Source organism: Helianthus annuus, chromosome 13, assembly GCF_002127325.2.
Source record: "Helianthus annuus cultivar XRQ/B chromosome 13, HanXRQr2.0-SUNRISE, whole genome shotgun sequence".
NCBI classification, from domain to species: Eukaryota; Viridiplantae; Streptophyta; class Magnoliopsida; order Asterales; family Asteraceae; genus Helianthus; species Helianthus annuus.
Window position 1 is genome coordinate 88,803,155 of NC_035445.2, and position 13,061 is coordinate 88,816,215.

A 13,061-nucleotide genomic window follows, 5' to 3' on the forward strand; every position below is an offset into this window, starting at 1 on the left:
TCGAAATCATGATTTCGATGAAAAGATTAATTGTTTTGTTCACCGAATTAACTGGATTATAATTTTAGCCGAAATCTGTTTAGTAAAACTATTAAAATTCAGGTTTCGGGTTCCAGAATTTTATTTTTTATGATTAGGGTTCATCATGTTCATGTGAAAATTCGAAAATTCTGTTATGATTTGGAATGATTTAGGATTAATGGGTGTTTTTTCCATGTTTGATCTAATTTTATCTTTTAATTTTTATTCGAAACTGTTATTAGATAAACAGTTATTATTTTCGAAATATGTTGATAAAATTAGATCACTTTAAAACAGGAAATAATATCCCATAATCCCTTAGATTTCGAATTTTCAGTTATGTCATCACAATTAACAGCTGTAACAGGAAGTTTCGAGAACATGAGGTTGCTACTCGCAACCATAAGGTTGCTACTCGAGACCACGAGGTTGCTACTCGCAACCATGAGGTTGCTACTCGCAACCATGAGGTTGCTACTCGCAACCATGAGGTTGCTACTCGCAACCATAACGTCATTAGTCGAGACCATGAGGTTGCTACTCGCAACCATAACGTCATGACTCGCAACCATAACGTGAGTAGTCGAAACCGTAGTTGCGACTCGCAACCATAACGTGAGTAGTCGAAACCGTAGTTGCGACTCGCAACCATAACGTGACTAGTCGAAACAGTAGTTGCGACTCGCAACCATAACGTCATTAGTCGAAATCGTGGTTGCGACTCGAAATCTCATTATTTTAAGCTGTTTAAATGTGAACTAAAGAAAAATCTCATTAGTTCGATCCGCGCTAACGGGTGGTTTGCTATTAAATTATTGGTTTTTGTAATTATTTAGTTAATTAATGAGGATCAAATAATGTTTTACAAAACCAAAATGGCTTTACTTGAATGAGCTTCTGATGCATCATTTCTGGCCAAAGCTGACTTGATGCATCTACTTATCATCCAAGTATTACGAAAGCTATGTTGTGTGTGCATCATAAGCATGAATGTCTTAATTTCTGGCCAAAGCTGATTTAATTCATTCATAGATGGCATACTCAACAAGTGCATAACTAAAGTGTTTGTCTCAATTTCTGGCCAAAGCTGATTTGTTACAACCACTTTGCACATATGCTTAAATGATTACACTTCTGGCCAAAGCTGTTTTGTCTTCGTTTAAGTAGAACTTTAAGTAGTCTATTATTTTGATGTTAGTAATAGACGTATCACAACCTCTTCACATAATGATCCTTATATTAATGATCCTCAATTAATTTTTGTGATCATTTTGTCTGCCTTATTCTTAGTACCCATAATTTTACTCACTATAATTTTTCTTCTATAAATCTATATCTCATCCACTCTAATTCCTAAGCCTAAAATGTTTTGCTTTATTTAAAGTTTCTATAAGAATTAGCTCTTAAATTAAATCCTTGATTATCTCTTAAGACAAGATAACCTTATTGCTCTCTTCTGATAAGGCACTACAGAAGAAAAGTAGAGCATGATGATTAGGATAAATCGAACATGATGTCTCTTATGATAATCAAGAACTATCTAAAATAATTGCTATCACTAAAGTTATTCCAGATTAATTTTTCCTAAGACTAATCTATAATTGTGGAATAATTACAAGAACTCCTAAGGTGCATGTCTTCATTTAACTAATTATAAATTATATGGTTAAGTGGTATATGTGAATATATTATAATGTACAATACCATGACCCATAAAGTTAAGGGCTTACGCATGGAAATAAGTACATTTTCCAGTACATTACATACTAAGTTTTCATTTGTACAATTTGATGCATTATAAATCAGCTATAACACTCAAAAGTACCAAAGTATAACGAGTGTGTTGATAAGCAACATATGTACATAGAAAATAAATGTTTGAAACTGGAAAATAAGATGTTATTCACCTTAAAACCACTAAAACCTTAAGAGAGGATTGTTCTAAAGTCCATAGACAAATTACAAGTGCTAATCCCAACGTTAAGGTTCTTCAAGGGAAAATCTCACTGCATAATTATGTCATTAGACTAGGCATAAGCAACGAGACTATCCATTATTCTAAAGAGCAGTTGGATAAATTGATTAGATAGTAACTTACTAATGATATTTAAGTCTGATAATTTTAATATTCCAATTAACACATGATTAGTTGACTCTAGTTCCATACGTTTCCTTACCAGAACTCGACAAATAACTAACATGAGAGTTAGTGACAAAATTAAATGCTAAGACTATAAGAACCATAATGAACAGTCTTCCAACAACGCTTTTCGATACCTTATATATTCTGATTAATCAGAATATAGTATCATAATTAAGCAATGTTATGAAGGTTGTGAGGTTTGCATAGTCAACATAAAGTCACACTTATCTTAAATTCTCATCTTATTTGTTCTAAATATCTGGATAGAAACATTACTGTGATGAAACTAGATGATACCTTACTTTTTCACAACTTTGTCATCATGCAAATGAGAATTTGACAAAAGGAAAATGAGACTTATAAATTTCATCCATTAGAACCAAAATTCATGAGAAATCATAACATGGTTAATGAGGATGATTTTTTTACCTAATCTCATTTTCAGTGATTCTAAATCATGACGTTACAGCCCTAAATATTACTTGGCTTAAGGAATAAATATGGGTCCATCATAAGTCATTCATTGACATTCGTGGAGCTTATTCCAAATGGAATATTCAGACATAATTCATTTATCATTTAACAGACTATCAACTTGTATCTAAATTTTGTCACATATGGCCCACGGTCTTAGAAGAAATTTATTCATACATATACTTTATAAGATTTCTATTAAATATGTCCTTAAAGTTTCTTATGATATCTGGACATTAAAGAAATCAAATAAAGTCTAACGTATATGTGATAGGTTCCCACGTCACGTAGCTCATTGAAACTTCTCTTGTAGCATTCTAGAGATATTAAAGATTAGTGGGAGCATTAAGTGTCTTAATAATAACTTGCAATAGTTGCAAGAGATGGGGGATTGAAAATTTTAAATTTCCACCTCTTGTACAAGACATCGCTCCATCACGACACTGTTCAATCAAACCTTATCTCCTTAAATCTAATGCTACTCTTACAAAAGTTTCATTGTTGCTTAATTGTGGGCGCACTTAGATTTCTTACCTAAACTAACATAATCCTCAACAAGAGAAACTACAATGACTAATGTCATTAATTTGTTTTCTCTATTAGAATTTGTTGGTCGTTAAGTATTGACCCTACGCATGCTGAGTTCCTAAAAGATTTCTAAGGTTAGTGGGAGCAGTCAAAGTCCTTATTATGACTTGCAAGGAATACAAGAGGCGGGGGGAAGAGTGTCATTAAATTCACTCCAAATTTAACTCCGATTACACCTCTTGTACACTATACTGCACCAACTCTTACAAACTTAGAATGAAAATGATAGCAACCTAACCAAGAGCTAATTCATAAAATTGAAACTTCTAATGAACCCAATAATCAACTCAGGAGGTCATCTAGGTTTAAAAGCCTACTAACTTTGATGATTACATAACCTCCCTAATTGAAGTTGAAATGGATTTTGGAAATGCTTACTGATCCTATCTCTTCAAATTAAGCCATTAGTGTAAATCAATCATTTGAATGGAATAAAACAGTTTTCTAGTAAAACTGATTTTGTGTGTTCTTATAACGGTTGGGATTTGATTAAGTTACCTAAGAGTGTTCATGACTAAACCAAATCCTAATATAAGCGTTAAGACACTCAAAAGCATGATTGATTGTCAAAGGTTGTACTCAGGAAGAGATAAGTTATTAAAGACTCTTTATAGCATATCTAACAAAAGATTTCTTTGAGGATCATTACTGTTCTAGTAGCTTATAATAGTTTTAAGCTACATTAGATAAACATTAAAACGATTTTCCCTAATAAATGGCTGACACATTTACATGTTCATTAGATAACAACCTAAAGTTTCAAACTGAAGGTTAAAGAACACTTTATTTGTAAGCCAATAATATCCATGTATGGGTTAATGCAAACATCATAATGTGATGAAAAGCTAACGTAATTATTTTCATCAAGAATCAAGTGGATTAATGTACCTACCTCAAGATGAGTGGGAGCAACTAAAATAAACTTGTCTATATAGATGACATTCTTTGACAAGCATATGTTACATAAGTCAAAGCATTGTTAACACAAACTTTGATATAATAAAACTCAGAGATATCTCTTACGTGATTGATATCATAACATACTGAGATAGACCCAATGGGATATTAGTTTCGTTCCATAAGTTTAACATTAAATGGGTCCTTACATATGTAACAATCAATATTGCTCTCCTTTAGAGGATAATAGGATAAATGAGATTATTTATTTACGCTTCATTAATTAGAAGCCTTATGTAAGTTTAAGTCTATACTCGTTTAGATATTACTCATATTGCAACACACTAGATATGTCTAGATTAATGTGTAGCATCTAATGGAGTATTACAATATCTTTAAAAGAAACGAGAGACTACAATTTAAAGAAGAAGTGAGAATTAAAACCGGTTTATTACTCTAACTTTGAGATATTCAAAGATTATAAAAATGCAGTTTCGGGTATATCTTTATGTCGGCAGACAAAACCTATTTCATGGAGGAGTCATAATGCACTGATATTAACAACCTAAGTTATAATGACATAACATGGTCACTAAATGTTGTTGAAATTTAATCAGTGGACTCATAAGTTTATTAACTCCATATAATGTTTTGAAGAATTAGTGTGATAAAGTCAGCTACCATAACTCCTTGAACAGTAACAGTTCAAGAGGTGCTGCATTAAGTTTCGATACGCAATTAATTATTCGTTTATGAACGAATTGAGGAAACTAAGTTTTGTATCGAATACATTCATGATATGCTTAAGGATCCTATAACTGAAGGGCTATTACCCATAAGTCTTATTAAGAGAGCTCATAGACGGGTATTAATTAATGGCCATGCGCAACCGCATATCGTACTATGAATGACTAAGTATTAGTTAATTTTCCTCAAGTTTGATTTTGTATGTCTGTTAGAATATGTTCAACCGGTATAATGGCATATAGACAAATAAAAGTTACAAATCAAACAAAGGGGTTACGCGTATTTTGATCATGATGATTAGGTTTTAAATTAAGGCTATAGTATGATTAATGGGGGTCCTGAGTCGTATAATGATTCAACGGCTGTATTTTTCTGCTATAGTACTTGTTTAAGGCTAAAATGAGTGTTAACTCCTGATCAGGCTTATCTAATACTCATAGTAAATGATTACTCGGCTAAGTGGGAGAATGTAAGATTAAATATTATTATGTTTAATATTTAATCTATAGCCATCTTAATCATTTACATTATAGAGATCAAAATATATTAGAACCTATTATTTAATTAGTTGGTAATTGTTGATGGACCATATTACCCTTAGTAACTAATTAGGTTTCCTCCTGGGTGCTTATATAAGGAGAATAAGGTGGAGGTTTAAGGGTTACTCAGTTTCACAATTCACACCCCATAAGCCATAACATCATCACGAAACCTCCTCTCCTAACCGATACCCTTTTCGGTTTTCTAAGTCACCATCATCAGTCAGCACCCTAAGGAGGAACCAAATCAAGATGACAGGCATGTCGAAATCTCTCACAGGATTCTCCTCTGCACTATCTGCTGTGACAGGTATGATTTATTTGTTTTCCTTCATGCACAAACAGAACTGAACCAACAAAGATGTTACGTCGAAAGTAGCCGCACTTGCATTTTCCGGGCTAAACAAAACGTAACAAAAGCTCAACAAGATTACCACCAAGAAACCCTGCAAAGAGAATGACAATGAGTATTGTAAGCGTAGTAAATCTGGTATTTTTAATGCTTTCTTCTATATGACTCCATGTAGGGGTTTGGTTTACTTACCATTCCTTTGAAAGCCATTGAAGGTGAATCTACTTAATGTTTTACTGCCCCTAGCTTCCTGTGTATTTGAGAATATGTTAGTATTTTTATTTTTTTGTATGATGACTAGTGAGATTTTTAGCGCAATGCGGCGGGTGGTATCGGCTCATTTCCGTTCAGTTCCATAAAAAATTGTGTGTATTATAGTTTAGTACATAAAGGTTGTCTCACATAACTCAAATGTGCTCAATATAGATTGCAGTGTTATTTACAATAGATGTTGTCTCACATAACCCAAATGTGCTTGGTATAGTTTAAAGGGTTATTTGATTTCATTATACTAAAGTTGTCTCTATTAAAATGATAAATTCGTGATTTATCATACAAATACTCTATATAACTTAGGATATCAAAGAAATACTATATTTTGGATACAATTACGTTTTTAATAAAAAAACCAGAATGTTAAAGAAAAAATTAAACACAATTGCCTATTAAGTTTTTTTTTTTTTTTTTTTTTTTTAATGTTAGCTTTCGAAGTGACAAAAATCAAATCCCTTTAAAACTAAGTGGGTTAAAAAATTATATTATATATAATATAAATAGTGAAATTGAAAACAAAATTAAAAAGATATATCTTAACCAAGTTCATGGTTGTGTTTTGTTAATCTATATAATATAATATAATACAATGTATATTTTTATTGTTTGATTTCAAGATATCTGATAGCAGTTAGGGCTGTTTAGAATTGGTTTCAAATTCAAAAAATTCGAAATTCGATTCAATTATCAAATATTCATTTTGATTATAAGAATTCGAATTCGATGCAATTCGAATCAAGTAAATCGAATACGAATTTATAATTTCAAATTCGGTTTGATTTGAAATTCCAATAAAATTATACATTTTTGTTTATTATATTTATATATAATACATATAAAACTTTTATTGAGATATACTATAAATTATTTTCAAAATTTATACTAAGTATTAAAATTACCTATTACTAAACCCACCACATCACCCATAACTAAAACCTAAGTAACAAATCTAACAATAGATTTCTAACGCTAAAAATATTAACTTAAAATGACTGAATTATCTTTCTCGTTAACAGAAAAATGGATAAAGTTAATTTAGTGTACTAAAATGATAACAGTGAAACTTTTCAGGAACCACTATTTGAAACCTTTGAACTAAACTTGTAAAATGACCCAAACCATGGAAACTAAAATGACATTTAACTCTTTAAATATTAAACCAATTTACCCATTTTTTTAATTTTAAAAACGTTTAAGATTGCAAGGGGATCCACCCTTAAAATTCTGGAACGGACAAGTCCATGTCTTCAACAATGCAACTTGTCCGCTTTGTGAGTTTGGATTTCAAAAATAAAATAACATTTAAAAACATTATGGACGCCTTGTCACTATAAGCATAACCTATAGCGACAACCCTGTTCACCGTTTAACCACAACTTAGTGACGACGACCTTGTTAGCGAAGTAGGGGTGTTCAAAAAAATATGGATCCAAAACTGAATCCGAAATATGCGAAAATCCGTATCTAGAATATCCGAATTTCGGATATCCGAAAACTAGATAATCCGAATTTTTGGATTTGGGTTCTGATATGGATTTTTAAAATTGGATAATCGGATTATTCGATATCTGAAAACTGAATATTTTCTAAAATGTATATATAGTATATGAGTACTATATTTATTTTGAAATATAATAAAAAATAGTAATAAAGTAGTAAATAATGGGTTTCGTATGTTTTATTAATGATTTTTTTTTGTTTTGAATGTTAAAAATTTAGAAAATCGAATAGAGGTTTAGTTTTAATGTATGTACGAAAGGATTTTTTTTCTATAAGTTTAAGGGGGTGTTTGGGGTTGAGTTTTGAAAATATATTATGCGTTTTGAATAATCATAATCAGATAATTAGCTGTAACAAAACGTGCTGCAGAAAGATAGTGTTTGGATTTGATTATGTTGTTTGATATCACAATAATCAGATAATCAACATTGTTTGGATTTGATTATGTTGTTTGATATCACAATAATCAGATAATCAACTATTTGAGTGTTTGGCAAGTATATATATTTCAAAAAAATAAATAAGTGAAAACGTAAAAAATCAGTTTTTGGATTATCACGTTTTCCTGCAGCAAGGGGTGACCTACTTATGGATTATCACGTTTTGAACTCTACAAAACGTAAAAAATCACTTTTTATTAATTTTTTACCAAACACTCAAAATAGATTTTTTACGATTTCAAAACACAATAATCAAATAATCAGGTTGAAAACGCAATCCCAAACACCCCCTAAATATCTGTTTGGATATCCGAATCCGTATCCGAAATTTCGGATATCTGAAAATCGGATATCCGAAAATTTCGTACGGATTCGGATATTAATCTTCACTATCCGAAACATTTGGATATTATCCGAAACTGGATAATCTGATATTGAACGCCCCTATAGCGAAGCATTGTCGTTGCAACAGCCTATCGCAGCGACATATGCACTTGTAGCGATGACAAATGTTGTCGCTATAGGCTTTGATTGTTGTAGTGTACATTGTCCAACAACAATTGGAGATGCTCTAGTATATAGATCCAGCGTAGGATTAAGGTATAATGAATAGAGGTAAAACATACAAAAGACAAGAAACTAAAAAAGCTCTTTATCAATATTCTTCAAAGTCTCTTCAAAGCTGGGAAAGAGGCTTCTGTATCCTGATTTGTGCCTTGAAAGCTACCACAAAAGATTGTGGTAGAATTTAAACAAATTCTTTGACCAACTCTTCTTTAATAATAATAAATGCTTGTAAATATCTGAGATGCAACGTATGTAATTCACAAGGACTTCATAACATAAAGCTTAATAAAGCGCTGATAGAACATATTTTAGACATAAATGGTCTTAAAGGGTGATTAATATTCCCAACACAACGTAGATGATGGATTGTGTTGTTTCAACAAAGGTTCTAAATTACTAGTACTTTTGTTCCTCTAGCATTTTTTTAACCTTTGAGATGTGAATTATTTAAGTAGCATAGATGAGAAGATGCTCGAGATGTATTGTATATATTCCATTTATGTGTAAGAACAGTTAATCACATTATAATTGGTCCAAACATGCTACTCTGAATGGATTACTATATGATATGTGTCAGTGGAAATATGTTAGTAATTTTAGTGTTACCGACATGTATTTTAGGGTATTGAAATAACTTGTTCATCAACGAAGTACTATTAGAGATTAAACGAGTTATGTGACGCGGGAATGCGAATTCAAACTAATCCTAGTATTATTTGAGTTTATTATCTATATAATTTATATGGCCTTGTAATTAACAACTGGATTGTTATATTATCAATGTTTTGGGCTTAGTTATTTTAGAAATTAAAGTTATTATATGTTGTTTTATTTAAAAGTCCATTACAATATAGTAGTCCGCAAATCTTGAATTGGTTTTAGTACACAACAAAATAAACCCATACTATGATTACCCAGAAACCTAAACACAACCCTCCTTCCCCCAAAAAAAAAAAAAAAAAAAAAAAAAAAAAAAAAAAAAAAAAAAACACCTAAACCCCACCCCCCCAAAACCTAAAAAACCTAACCACCACCCCACCCACAAAAACCTAAAAAAACCTAAACCCCCACCCCCCAAAAACCTAAACCGCCCACCCACCCCACCCAAGCTAAATGCTAAATACTAAACACTAAAGCTAAATCACACAACTAAATGCTAAAAAAATTATTTCTTTTACTTAAATCGTGACTTTAACAACAACAAAAAATTTATTATAAATAAAAAGTTGCGATTGTTAACGAAAAATTAAAAAAAAATGTGTGTTTTTAAGTAGTTTTGGTTGTGTTCACATTGGTTCTCGCAGTAAAAGGGGTTCATTGCCATGTATATATATGTATAGGGGAAGGTTCTATACAATAAACTACATATTGCGAGAACATGCAAAACACAATAAATTACCCATTTTTCCAACCATGAAAACCTAAAAAGTAAATGTAAATATTACCAATGTAAGATTTATTGTTTTTCACGCGATAAATCAAAACAAAATATGGAATTTTTTCAGTTTTTATATAACCTACACATATGTAGGTTATGTGTACGTTAAATTACCTACATGTATGTTGGATACGTGTAGGTAAAAATATATGGTTTTTATGTATATATAATACACATACAGATGTAAGAAACATAAAATTTAAAAAACATGAAACTTAAATCCCAAAATTTAGTGATTTACAGTTGCTCTTTTTGTTCTCGTAATAATTACTGTTCTGTCATGATCCTCATCCTATATGTGTATATATATATATATATATATATATATATATATATAGGAGTTTGTTAACGTCCAATGGGCCTTAACATACGATGCATACGCGATGAGAATTCTGCACGTTATAAACCTCAAAAACGAAATCTCGCATGTTGAAACCCATAAATCCCGCATGTTGAAAACATAAATCACGGATATCACACAAACTCGGAAGACTTCACATACTCGAAAGACTTCATTCCTTCAACAGGTGTGATTATGTTTTCAAAATGTGTAATTTTACAGCGTACGCTGGTATGTTAAGTAATATTGTATTTTACACTATATATATGTATATATATATATATATATATACGTGAACACGATACATTTTAAATTTTGAAACGAGACTCGTGTATGGAAAACACATAACTTATTATACATGTTACATATATTTGTAATGTTCTTTAGATTCAAGGACGAGAACCTTCAAGCTGAATCCATGCGGGGCATGGAGAAGCAACTTGTAGCCAAGTCTGACGGTATTCGCTATTTCATGGAGCGAATATGGGTCCCTTTTCATGGTAATCTAAGAGAACTTGTGTTGGACGAAGCACACAAGTCTCGATACTCCGTTCATCTGGGTTTTAATATGATGTATCAGGATCTGAAAATCTTGTACTGGTGGCCGAACATGAAAGCTAACATAGCGACATATGTGAGCATATGCTTGACTTGCACGAAAGTCAAAAGTGGAATACCAAAAATCGTCTGGAACCAGAGCTACCCATGTGGAAATGGAAACAAATTTCCATGGATTTCAGCACCGATTTACCCAAAACTCAAAACGGAAACGATACCACTTGGGTGATCGTTGACCGTCTGACCAAATCTGCACACTTCCTTGCGATAAAGGAAACTGACAAGTTTTCATGACTTGCCAGCATCTACTTGAAGGAAGTAGTTTCTAGGCACGGGGTGCCGACTTCCGTCATCTCTGATCGCAGTCCACGTTACGCGTCCGATTAGTGGTAAGCTATGCACAAATCATTCGGCTCACATCTAGACATGAGCACCGCCTATCATCCTCAAACGGATGGTCAAAGTGAACGAACCATCCAGACGCTTTAGGACATGCTGCGAGCATGTGTGATCGATTTTGGTAACAGTTGGGAAAGACATCTGCCTTTGGTAGAGTTTTCCTACAACAACAGTAACCACCCTAGCACTCAGGCAGCTCCGTTCGAGGCGTTGTACGGATGAAAATGTAGATCTCCTCTTTGTTGGGCTGAGGTTGGAGACAACCAAATCACGGGTCTAGAACTCATACTCGAAACTACTGAGAAGATTGTTCAAATCAAAAATCGTATGGTGGCAGCTCGTGATCGTAAAAAAAAAAAGCTACGACGATAGGCATAGGAAACCCTTGGACGCCGTGGGCGACCAGGTGCTATTGAAAGTCTCACCTTGGAAGGGTGTGGTTTGTTTTGGGAAACAAGGCAAGCTCAACCCACGTTATGTTAGGCCGTTAAAGATTTTGGAAAGAATCGCTAAGGTGGCTGACATGGATGTGGGTGTATAAAACACGATATACTAATATCACTCTACACACACGTTATTGCAAGTGCACCCATCGCGGACGTAGTATAGTGATGGCAAGATACCGTGGTCGTCCAAGGACACAAGAGCTTTTAATACCAGCTTATCATTAACATCTAATCTAAGCAAACTTTAATAAAAAGGTTTCAAAACAATAAAAAGACAAAATAAAAAGCAAAAATAAAATATAAGAAAAAACAAATAGACAAGAAGGAATCACTTGGTTCCAAGTCCTCTTTTATATATCCTTTTAATGATTTCCGCACTTTGGGCATTTTAAGAGTTTGTCTTTAAGTTATAGTAGTATGCCCCCTTCCAGGCAGCGTTACCCTCAACCTATTAGTCTTAGTCAACAGGAATACAGTCCGCAAGGTCGGATTATTGAAGGATAATTAAGTAAGTTATTAATGCGAAATGTGGTAGGCCCCTTCCACGCAGCGTTACCCTCAACCCGTTTGTCGCAACCCCCGACCCCTACCCCGGGAGCGGAATACATCAGGACCGTAGTTAGGAAATATTTTTATTAGAGTTAAACACCAGACTTTTTATATTAGTAAATCATTGCGGTAAAACCCAAGTTGATTTGACAGTACATTTATAGGGATAAACCCTATTTATTGAAAACAAAAACTCCTTTTTATTTAGATAACTTTTATAGCCACTTTTCCAAGCCTTCAGTGCTCTCCAGCTGGCTTCTGTTGGCTTTCATATTGTGTTACCTGAAACGCGTTTTAAAAACATTTTATCAGCAGGCAAGTACATTCCATTTTGTAAAGCATCGGTTATTTACACATTACAGTATTAAGGGCGATTACAATGTTTATATCTACACAATTACTCGGTCAATACGTGTCACTCGACGGATCTGTGACTATGGTCATATCACACATTGGATACCCGTGCCCAATTGTGAAGGTTATCAAGTACTGTATACAAACCCCATAATACTGGCAGCAATTGTAGAATTACAAAGACATAATCATTGTAATTGTATTTGAAAACATTTGATGTTTTGGTAAAGTATTTTGACTCACAAAAATGTACTCTCAAATAGTGAGAAAAGTGAATGTACTTACATTGTTGACTTAGGTGATACTACTATAGCTTCCTGGTGATTCTCCTGGTTATTATCTATTAAAATTAAACAATGCACACGTGTTAGTAAAATAACCCAAATTACATTAACCCTACAACTCGAGACAGAACTCCAATGACTAAGTCAGGCAG